A 10,923-nucleotide genomic window follows, 5' to 3' on the forward strand; every position below is an offset into this window, starting at 1 on the left:
AGAGGCTATTTTGAAAGATTGTTGGAAAAGGACTCAGAACACACACTTGTCCTGTCCTGACAGATTATTTTTGGAAAGAGTTTATGTGTGGATTGCAGATGTAGACATAGATTCCCTTGAAGCACTCCCTGCCTGCATCCCTGGAAAATCTTTGGTACCCTCAGGGGTACATGTACCTCAGTTTGAAGCCTACTGTCTTGAAGTACTCATATTCACTTTCATGTATGACACCACAGGATTACAGGAACATTCAGTGAATCCTGTCCAATAAAAACAGGTTGTGGAAGCTAGTTTTATGGACACAAATGTGAGGTAATTAAATCCAAACTGGCTTCAAGTAATATCTTATTACAGCTTTTCTTTAGAGTTTCTATTATGGCTCAGAACTGTTATAACTTACTGTGGTTTATCACTATTATTATGTGCAATACCAGTTTCTTGTTTTGTTTTGTTTTTCCAAAATATCACATCTGTCATCTTGACTGTTCTCTCTACTAACCATAATGCTGGTTCTTCATTACAAATTACATATTCAGAGTATTTTCTGTTTTTATTTGCACATACATTATGCCAGAACCCATGTGTGCCTGTATTTTATCTCCCCAGGATATTCAGTGCTAGTAATATACATCATATACATATGAAGCAGATGGTATGTTTGAATATTATAATGCCAGTCATAGCCGTACGAACATACATTAAAATCTCACCACTTTTGGTTTTGACCTGTTTATGTACATGACAGTCATCCCTATTGAAATAAAAACTTCTTGATAAGAGAACGACCATCTGATTCATTTGTGTCTTCTACAGTGTCTACCACAGAGCCCTTAAAGGTGGAAGGAACCAAAAGTTTTCTGAATGAATGAAAGAATGACAAATAGACCTTCTTATGGAAAATACTAAAACATTGCCCAAAGTTGTTTTACTAATTTTTAAGAGGATGCTGTGGTGTTTCATATAAATGGTTTTAGGCATTTAAGAAAATGAGGTGTAAAGTAATTTTCCTGTCAGTATTCTCCTAAATACATCATTGCTTCTATTTCGTAGCTACAGTGCCTCTAGGAATTAAGACTGCTCAAATAGCTATTTCTCTTCCTTCTTTAAATCTCTACATCAGAACTGTGTGTGCATGCTTGCTTAAGAACAGTAAGACTGCTCAAATAGCTACTTCTCTTCCTTCTTTAAATCTCTACATCAGAACTGTGTGTGCATGCTTGCTTAAGAACAGGGATGGTTAGTAAATGCCCATATCTTAAACACTGACTCTTCTTTGGTTTGTTCAGCTCTGCAAATAAAGGAGTAGTATTTTCATTTTTTCCTTATTAAATGAGCAACATTATATTAACAGCAAATGATATTGGAAAGGAAATATACAAAATCTGACCACCATAATACATTATATTTCTCTGTTTTCAAGTACTTTTCCAGTGTTCTAGACATCTGGTCCATATAACTAAACTTGGTGATTATCAGGCAATAAAACAATTCTATAAGCTATTAATGGCACTGTATTTGTTTTTATCAGCTTCAGAAATCAATCTAAGTAAACAACTTCGAGTCAGCTTGTCATCTCTCATTTTAAGGGAGCAAATATACCACAGTATTTACCGTGTGGGTCTTGAAATTAAAGTTTTTGATGCTACAAATATGTCACAAATTTTGTCCATTTAATTTACAAACAGCAAAGGACTATAGGGACTATTAGAGCTATACTGAGATGAACAGGGGAGAGAAGATAATTTTCTTAAAAAGTCTCTGGCTGCTAGGAAAGAATGAGCACATAGTTCTAGCACAATTTATTAAAGACTCTAGAGCAGCAGTTTTGCAACATTTTTTTTTTTTAAAGAGATTTTTGTTACAGGACACGTTCTCACCCACCAGAAAGAAAGTGAGAAATCATGCACACACATGTGCCCAATGTGAGTTTTAAGCCCTCTGGGTCTGGACTCAAACCACGGTCAACCATGTAGGAGTCCAGCACCTTAACTACTATGACAAGTGCTGGGCCCCAGTTTTTGCAACCTTTCAGGTCTCACAACCCTTTTATTAAGGACCCTAAAAAGCTTTTGAGTGTATTGGATATATCTATCATTATTTTCTATTTTAGACAATCAGACTAAGTATTTTTTAAATTATTCATTAAGAAAATAGAGCCATTATATGTTACCATACCTAACATAGCTTATGAAAAGTAACTTTTTCAAACAAAACAATTTAGTGAGAGGAGTTGCATTGTTTACATTCCTGCGAACACTAATATCTGGCTTACTTAAATTCAGCTATATCCTCAGATTTGTTTCACACATTCCATTAGCTGTCAGAGCAGTGATGTCATCACACACCATGTAGCCTCTGGAAAATGCCTTGTGTACTTGAGAGAACGACAGTGAAAAAGACTGAGTTATTTTTAAGATAATTTTGACCTCACAGACCTCTTGAAAGGGGTCATGCTTTGAAAAATACTGCTCCAGAGGATAGATAGTTGAAATATAAGTGGCAAATAATGTCTTTCTTTGGAAAACTTCTGGTTTGTGCTATCACCCTATGCCTCCTCCATGTTACTGGTCAATGCTTTGTTTCATTCTAATGAGGTCCCCAGATTCACTGACTTAGTCACTGCTTTGATGTTTCCACCATTAATAACAGCAGTTACACCACAGAGAGATGGAAGATTCTCTGCCTTCGAATTTCTTCTAAATCCTTAGAAAAATCCTACATGACAAAACTGTCTCCATAAGACATTGTATTTTGTTTGAAACCACAACATGGAATAAAGGTATGGAAACCACTGCCTGGTTTTTATAATGGATCTACCCATAGTACTGTGCAGTTCAACAGATAGTTAATTCATTTCAGATAGTTAATTCATTTCAGATCTTTGTGAGACAAGAACAGTGAGCACCTACTGTGTGCAGTATACTTGCTATTTGTCAGTTTACCTTTTCTTATAAAACCTACCTGTGTAGTTGCATAGATCTGGTCATATTTTAATAACAGTTTCCCATCAACAACCAAATAGTGTGATGCTACTAAATCTGTGTGGTCTTTTCCACTATTTGAAATAGTGTAACTCTCATCCTAGTCCTAAGTGTGTGTTGATAGGTTTCAGTCCCTGTGTTTGATATCATTACTGCAGACTAATTTAATACCTTATAGCTGGTTGCATCTGCAGGTTCAATCAACTGAGGATTGCAAATATTCCACTGTGGCTGACATGAACTGTGTGATTAGGCCCCTAGTGGTTGTGTCTCTACTAAACAGTACAGATGTTTTTGGTCATTATTCTCTAAACAATACAGTATAATAACTATTTACATAGCATTTACATTGTGTTAGGTATTATAGTAATCTAGATGTATACAGAAGAATATATTTAGGTTACATGCAAGTACATTTTTTAAGAAAGATTTTTTGCTATAGGTCACGTGTGCTCACCGGAGAGAGACAAAGGGACAGAAAGTGAGAAATCACCCCCAAGGTTGGGATGGCCATGCCACAATCCCTTCTCCTCTATTCTCCTCTAAGGATTTTGGGCACACATGCACACGTGCCTGGGGTGGAACTACACAGGAGCCCAGCGACGTAACCATTATGACATTTGCTGGTCCATGCAAATACATTTTTTAAAGGGACTTGAACATCCATGGATCTAAGAATCTTTGGTCAGGTCCTGGAACTAGTATCCTGTGGATACTGAAGGATGACTGTACTTTTTTCTTCCTGATTTAACATTTGATTACCAAGAAGAAAGCTACATATATCACACTGTTTGATTTGTTTTCATATCTACTCTTATGGCTAGACTCTAATACCTGGTTATGATTATATCTTCTCTAAAATTTAATTTTAAAGTTGTTGCAGTTCATTGATAGCAGGTATGTTTATGGTTCAATAATCATAGAGTTGTAGCAGACTGCAGAATGTTTACAGGGAATTTATTGGGAAATTTCTTTAAGTTGTTGATGGTCAGGCCTATAAATGAATATTTCCTTGCTCTCCTTACTCTTTTTTTCAATGAGACTTTTCAGTGTTTAGACTATTTCTTAGGAGCATTCATAAAAATAGCTATGGCCAGTCTTTTATATTGTGCGTATGCTGCTTCCTTTTATTTCTCTCAAGTCAAAGATTATTTAAAAATTACTGCTACAGCATACCATAGCCATAATGTAATGTTTGATTCATTTCACTTGGTCAGCAAGATCTGGAATGGAAGAACAGTAACACTTTTTTTTTTTTTTTTGGCATCTGCTAGCTGAGTGTGAGTGTACATCTGTGTCTACTTTATGTCCTTGTTACTGAAAATCCTGTCATCATCACTGAGATCATTTGGAGGTACCGTAAATGGGTCCAGATTCAATAAACTGTGATTCTGTTTTCCTTCATTGTGAATCAAGATTTGGGGTACAAAGTGATGGAGGAGGCTTCTAGCATGGTGTAAGAGAAATAAATGGTAAAAATAGGGTACCATGAGTTAGGATTCTTCATCATCTGAGCAACTTATTGGGTTCCCCAGAGGTCAGAGGAAGTGAAATAATAAGGTGCAAATAGTTAAATGACCTGTTAATTCTAAGGAACTTGAGAGCTTTTAGCAGAGAAATAAGATTCCAAGAAGAGCTTATGAAATCATCCTGTTCAGCAGAGGGACTGGGGCAGATCTTGCTCTCCTAAGGGCCGAAAAAAGAGCATCATAACTAACCAAAATAAAAGGTCTAGAAAGAAAAATTGCTAAAAGATGAGGTTTTAGAACCTTTAAAAAGCCAGTAAAAAGCCCACAGGCACAGAGTTTAGGAAATCAGGCAGCCACAAGGAGAATATTTTCTCCTTCAGACAAAAGGAGATGCCCATAGAGTGTGGGCTAGGAAAGACATCTTCCACACCCTACTCAAGAAGGGCCAGATAGAGACTTGGAAAGGTAAGGTGTCCAGCCTAGTACTGAGAGGGGAAAAAGGAACTATCAGGGGAAAGATGGTAAAGACAGCAGGTAAAAATCCATAGCAGGATAATTACTTAGAGCCCAAATTACAACTTCTTCAGTGATACATTGCTAGGGAACTTTCAAGTAAGAAACTTTAGATGATGGATACTTATTTAATAAAACTAATATTATGTTTCTGCTTTCTCCCATTTTAATTTTTCATAATAAAAATACCAACTCAGATGAATTTTTCTTTTTGCCATTTACTCAGATGAGTGTTTTCCCCTCTTATTTTGAGTATATTGAGTAGGCCTGTAACTCCCTATCTGCAGTTTTGCCTTCTGTAGTTTCAGTTACCCAAAGTCAACCCTGGTATCAAAATAGACCAGTACAATACAAGATATTTTGAGAGAGGCCACATGCACTTAAGTTTCATTATAGTACATTTTTATAATTGTTTTATTATGGTTGTTAATTACTGTGTCTAATTTATGAATTCATCTATAATAGGTGTATACATACAGGAAAAAACATAGTATATGAGAGGACTTCAAAGTATGTGGAGAAACTGAATGAAAATGTGTTTATTTTCATATAAAAAAATTTGAAATCCATGCTTAATTTTTCTTAATACACATCTTCCATGAACTTTATGAAGACCCCTTATTAGGATTCGGTAGTATCCAGTTTTAGGCTTCAGCTAAGGGTCTTTGAACCCATCCCCTATAGAAGAGACTACTATAGAGCTGTTAAGAACCTTTACAAGCCAATTACTGTGAATATGCTGCTGTTCTAAGTAGATTTCATTAAATTTTCATTTCTCTTTTAAAAAAAAATTTTTGTTAAGAAGAACCTTGACAAGCCATTTACTGTGAATATGCTGCTGTTCTAAGTAGATTTCATTAAATTTTCATTTCTCTTTTAAAAAAAATTTTTTTTAAGTCTTTCACTTTCAAGACAGAGAGACAGCAAGGTAGAGACAGCATCCCAAAAAAGGTCCTGATGTCATAATTCACCTCCAGCCTTTAGCCAGGCTGAGCGTGGGGAAGCATTTGCTTGGTGTATGTACTCAGGGAGGTCTCTTCAAACTTGACTTGGGACACTTTCGTGTGGGGTCGCCTTGATGAGTGTCACATTTTACTGCAAAGCCACCATCCAACCCTTTTTCTGCATTTTTCTTCCTTGGCCCACCCCTATTCCACTGTGAATTGGGGTCTTTGATTATCTGAAAATGATTAAGATAAAAATATTTTCAGATCAAAATTCTTTTTTTGCCAGACTTTGATTGCTACTGTAACTCCTTGAAATTAACTTATCTTTCAACAGATTGAAACTTCAGGTCCTTGTCAGACTAAATCCTTCACATGGACGTCTCCCTAATCCTTCGGGGCCTACTGGGGTTTAACCACAGCGCCTTTCACTGGCTGCCCTGTGCCTCTAGGGAGAAGCATTCAAAAAGCCACTCAGCATATGGTGCATTGGATGATCACAGATGTGTGTGTACTTCTGTATTTATGATGGTGACTCCTGGTACATGGCATGCAGAGCTGTGTTTAAGTATGAGACAGTGATGATGGCGGTACAGCTGGACTCATGTTCAAGTTCTTGACCCTTTGCTTATCATTTTCTCCATTCCATCCTTCTTTAATCAGTGGTTGATTTTTATTACTTTCTGTGATCTTCTATGTCTTGTCCATCTGCCCCAGTGTAGCTTTCTTTAGGACAGAGCTTATGTCCTCCTTCCTACCTGTTCCTTACCAGGGTGAGAAATTCAGACTCTGGTCTCAGTTCAGTTTTGAAGATGAATCCTGGCTTCCTCACTTCTATCTAGTGTGACCTGCACAAGAACTTTACCTCCGTCAAGTCTCATTTTCTTCATCTGTAGAATGGGGTTACTACAGGGGCTTCCTTCATAATAAGCTTGTTCTGAGGATTAAGTAAAAAGCAATTCAAACAAAACCCCTTAACAAACTACCTGTTACAGTATACATATGTCTATTACCATTAGAAGTATACGGTGAGTATTAAGAGTAGATTTTGAATGTTCCTATCACAGAGAAATGGTAAGTGTGTGAGGTAATGGATAGATTAATTAGCTTGATTTGGCCATTCGACACTGTATTCTTACATCAAAACATCATATTGTGTACCATAAATATATATATTTTTTCAATTTAAAAATAAAAATAAATCGCTTGCCACACTGAAAAGAAGAAAGAAATAGAATAATGAAGCAACACAAGAGCATTTCAGCCCCCAGGGGCTTGGCCTGAAGTAGGGGAGGAACAGTCAGAATTCCTACTGGAGTAAAAGACAAAATCTGTTTATTGTGGTCTACCTTCAGACTACTGATGGATCTTTTCACCTGTGACATCAGCCATATTTAGACTGTCTTTTTTAAGTCAGAATTTCTTATGCTGCAGGGCACTATTGACATTTTGAATTGAGTAATTCTTTGTCCTGTGCTTGTAGGCTGTTTAGCAAAATTCCTGGCCTCTACCTACTGAATATCAAGAGTAATCCAGTACCTCCAAATGGCTGTGACAAACAAAATATGTCACCAGACACTGTAGATATTCACTGGGGAACACAGTGGTATTGGTTTGAGAATTGCCATTTTAGGGCTTAATTTTAGGAAAAAGTTCTCTGAGAATTCCTATTAGTTGTCTTTGACATTCATAACTCTTCTTCATTAAATGCTGCTCAAGTGTATTTGGGATCAGCCACTACTTTCCATTTCTCTTTTATTTACAGATTACTCCACAGTTCTCCCATTCTGGAAGAGAATGATGCTTTGAATGTGCAATGATCAATAAAATGTGGAGGGAAGGAAGACATCTGTAGACACCAGAGACGGTGTGAGAAGAGGGTGGGAAAGGGTAGAGGGTCAAACATAGGGGTGTGTGTATATATATATATATATATATATAAAACTAAAATTACTGGTAACATGCATGATTAAGCCACTATGCAGTATATTCTGGATGGATAACCATTTTTGTATGCTGTGACGATGATTAGGGATGAATGTAAATGAATTAATTAAAAAAAATTTCAGGAGAAAAAAAATCATGAAAACTATTTGTCATGAAACTTTTTAAAAAGTCATTATTTGAGGACCGCAGTAAGCTATATAGTCCCAGCTGTGTGCTACTTTGTTGTATGTTCATTCTACGCACTGAGGTTTATGCTTAGGGCCAGACTTGTGTTCATGGATATGTATATATCAGCTGTGCTTGCTATTGGAAATATTTAGATTAATGAAGCTCTTTAACAAATAAATAAAATGGGGGGGAAGGCATAGAAAGCAACCATGGATATCAGAGACAGTGTGGGAGGAGAGTGGGACACGGCAGATGGTGAGAGATAGAGAATCAAGAATGACAAAAATAACAATATATAGGACATAAGACATGGAAAATTGTTGACGATAACATGTATGTTGATGTGCTTTATTGAGCCAATATACAGTGTATTCTGGATGGGAAATCTCATTTTGTTTGCTGTGATGATGTATAGTGAATGAATGTAAATAAATAAATTTAAAGAAAAAATAAATAAAATAAAATAAAAATCAAAGTGGATGCTGATAGCTGACCTTCCCAAGGCCTCTCTGATGTTCTGCTCATCTTACCCCTTCTCTTCCTTCCTTGAATATGGACATGCACTTTCTCTGCTTAGTTCAGATACTCATATGCTTGCTTGGCCTACTTGAGGTCTGAAAGACAGGGTGGGCTTACAGAGTTGGCAGAAACCTAACGGGAACAGTCTTTCTGATTATACTCTTGCTTGGTTTGGCTTCCTTAGTTAAAAATGTTGAGAAGACTACTGAGGATGCTTTCTTTTTTCGGAGAGGTTTTTGCTATAGGGCGCATGTGCTTGCCAGAGAAACAGAAAGTGAGAAATCACCCCCCCTGGGGGGGGGGAAGGGCCACACTGCAGTCCCTTCTCCTCCATTTTCCTCTCGGGATCTTGTGCACGGACGCACACGTGCCCGGCGTGAGTTTAAGCCACCAGGTCCAGGACTCGAACCATGGTCAACTACATGGGAATCCAGTGGCATAGCCATCACACCAACTACTGGTCCCTACCGAGGATGTTTTCTAATTTATTTTAGTTCTTCAGAAGAAAATACAGAGCAGTAGGTTGAAAGATATCCAGCTTGTCTGAGAGATCATTTATGTATTTCAAATTTATTTCATAGTTACCTTTACAGTTTATTTTATATACTTTTAACTCTTCAAGCAATCTGGTTTTCATCTTTTATACATATTTCAAATATGTATCTGTCTATATGTATATATTCACATGTATATATTGATAGATTTCTCTTTTGTTCATTGCCAAAGGGCATGTGTGCTTACCCGATAAAGAGGGAGATGAAGAAAGCACCCTGTAATAGAGCGTGGTCACACTGCAATCCCTTTTCCACTTCTCCATCCTCTTGGCATTTGGGGTACACATACACCTGATGTGCTTTTTAAGCCTCTGAGGGCCAAGATTTTTTTTTTGTTTTTGGAGAGGTTTTTTCTTATTGGGCGTGTGCGCTCGCCAGAAAGAGACAGAGAGACAGAAAGCGAGAAAATCACCTCCAGAGGGGATGGCCACACCGCAATCCCTTCTCCATTCTCCTCTCGGGATCTTGGGCATGCACGCTCAGGTGCCAGGCGTGAGTTTAAGCCACCGGGTCTGGGACTCGAATCACAGTCGACTACATGGGAGTCCAGCGACATAGCCATTACGCTAACTGCTGGTCCCTGGAGCCAAATTTGAACCATGCAGTTGACTATATGGGATCTGGCTCCCTCAACCAGTAGACCATGGAGTACAAATATGTAAATTAAGAGGTATATTATGAAGAGTTTCCTCTCACCTCATCCTTCATCCCCCCAACCGTAACTACCGATAAGTTTCTCATATATATTTTTAGAGTTTATGAATAAATAAGCAAATACAAATAAAGATCCTATTTTCCTCTTTTACACAAAAAGCTTACTGTGAAGACTGTTCAACACCTTGCTTTTTGCACTTAAATATTTCTTAGAGATATTTCTACTAGATCAGTATTCTTAATCAGGGGCAGGAAAGGGAATAAAATCAACATGATTGCTAAATAAACCTTTATAAATCCATGCTAAAATAAATGAAAATTTGTAGGATTTTTTTTTTAAATAACATGTAAAAGTATGGAATTTATCTACTATTGCTGTTTTGAAATCTTTATTATTAAAATAAATTGTAATAGTAAAATTACTTGGTTTATTATGCTGTCTTGAGGGTTGTATGTCTGTCTTTACAAAGTCTGCATGTAGCACCTGCATTATTTTTTAGTTAAGAAAGTGAGGTGCAGACAGGCACATACCATGCAAGGGATCATTATGGTAGCCTTGAAACTGGAAGACAGACTCCAAGACCCCATGCAAGACTTGGTTTATAGAGAGAGGGAAGAGCATATGGAGAGTGTACTCTGTGCCTTTTGAGCTCGCCTAATTTTTTTTTTTTTTTGAGAGGTTTTTCCTATAGGGCATGTGCACTCACCAGAAAGAGAGACAGAGAGCAAGAAATCACACCCCAGAGGGATGGCCACGCTGCAATCCCTTCTCTTCAATTCTCTCGGGATCTTGGGCATGCATGCACATGTGACATGTGCCCGGTGTGAGTTTAACCCACCAGGTCCAGGACTGGAACCGTGGTCGACTATGTGGGAGTCCAGCGACATAGCCATTACTGCCAACTGCTGGTCCCATCAATTTCACCTAATTCTTATAATACCTTATGAGGAAAGTATTACTGTTCTTGTTTTACATAAAATTAGCATAATTATTCAAACAGCTCAGATAATCAGACCAGAATAAATGTTCACTGACTGTGAAGTCTGTGCTCTTTCTTTCTTTTTTTTTTTTGGAGAGGTTTTTGTTATAGGGCATGTGTGCTTGCCAGAAAGACAGAGAGAGACAGAGAGACAGAAAATGAGAAATCACCCCTCCAGGGGGATGGCCATGCCG

General features: G+C 37.5%; 2 protein-coding genes across 6 annotated transcripts in view; one reads left to right on the forward strand and one right to left on the reverse strand.

Annotated features, from left to right (window-relative positions):
- The window catches only part of CMSS1 (cms1 ribosomal small subunit homolog), a 430,734-nt gene that overhangs the window by 32,381 nt on the left and 387,430 nt on the right, over positions 1 to 10,923 (forward strand). The window lies entirely within an intron of this gene.
- The window catches only part of FILIP1L (filamin A interacting protein 1 like), a 105,736-nt gene that overhangs the window by 9,105 nt on the left and 85,708 nt on the right, over positions 1 to 10,923 (reverse strand). The window contains exon 2 of one of the 3 annotated variants that reach the window (XR_003548580.1): positions 5,806 to 6,844. The exons of the other annotated variants lie outside the window; for them this stretch is intronic. The gene's annotated coding sequence lies outside the window, so the exon portion shown is untranslated. Of the gene's footprint in view, positions 1 to 5,805; positions 6,845 to 10,923 lie in introns of those variants that run through there. 3 annotated transcript variants of the gene reach the window in all.

Source organism: Tupaia chinensis, unplaced genomic scaffold (genome assembly GCF_000334495.1).
Source record: "Tupaia chinensis unplaced genomic scaffold, TupChi_1.0 Scaffold000100_1, whole genome shotgun sequence".
Lineage (NCBI taxonomy): Eukaryota > Metazoa > Chordata > Mammalia > Scandentia > Tupaiidae > Tupaia > Tupaia belangeri.